This window comes from Propithecus coquereli, unplaced genomic scaffold (genome assembly GCF_000956105.1).
Source record: "Propithecus coquereli isolate 6110/MARCELLA unplaced genomic scaffold, Pcoq_1.0 Scaffold21, whole genome shotgun sequence".
Classification (NCBI taxonomy): Eukaryota; Metazoa; Chordata; class Mammalia; order Primates; family Indriidae; genus Propithecus; species Propithecus coquereli.
The window spans coordinates 4,384,958-4,386,046 of NW_012146078.1; positions in this window are offsets into that span (position 1 = coordinate 4,384,958).

A 1,089-nucleotide genomic window follows, 5' to 3' on the forward strand; every position below is an offset into this window, starting at 1 on the left:
ATATTCTGGAAAAATGTCAGTTTCTCTTACATTCTATAAGTATTCTGAATAAACTGATATCCCACATTTATGGTAAAATGAAAACTGATGTTTTTAACGATTACCTGTAAATCCTGATGTCTTTTTTTAATAATTAAGAAATAAGAAAAGTTGATTTTTTTTCTTCCTTTCTGGAAACTGATTATTTATGATCCATGTATTTAATCAATATTCACAGTTAGTGAGAACAGCCCTCCTGGTTGATGAACTAGTTTCATTACAAAATAGTAAAATATGTGCATTTAGCTACTAGAGGTGCAGGTGAAATGCTGCTGTGGCCTTTACAACATTTTGATTATGTGGACAGGAAATGACTGACACATGCTGCTGTTTCCTGGAGGAAAAACCTTACAGTTCATTTGAAGTGATTCCCAGCATCCAAGATACACTTTTAGTTTTTCTCTTAATCCAGCACAGAGGTAGTCCCTGTCAATTGACGGAGGTTGGCACCAAGATAAAAACCAGTCACAGGCCAGTGGCCAATAAACTCTTGCCCAAATACCGTAAGATGGTTTTACTACCACCTCCCTCCCCACCAAATCAAAGAGGATCTGCTGTTGGCCTCCTTGAATTGTCAGCCGGCCCCAGAATTCTAACACCCTTCCTGCTTAGAAGTGGGGCCAACAGGGCCATGTTTACAATGATAGGCGACGGGCAGGGCAGCTGGGGTTTGCTGATACACATTTCCTCAAGCAGGAACTCATAAAAACCTCTTCTGTGAACCTCTTCATCATTACAGTTAAAAAGAAAAGGCCTCTGGAAAAGCCTTTTACAATGATTCAAAACCTGGCATAGTGACATCAAGAACAAAAGGGTTATACTAAGATTCAGAGATAGCATGTTAGTCTTAACATTAAATATATTTTGTTACTGAAAGAAAAACTCACCATGGCAAACATAAAGATTATATTTGAATATTTTTTGAGAGGAATATTATTAAATTGTGATATGCTTTATAATTTGTCAGAATGTATATTTTGACATATATTCAGTATTAGCATTTGCTTCATGGGAGATTAAATCTTACAGAATCTAAACTCTCCTGCCTTC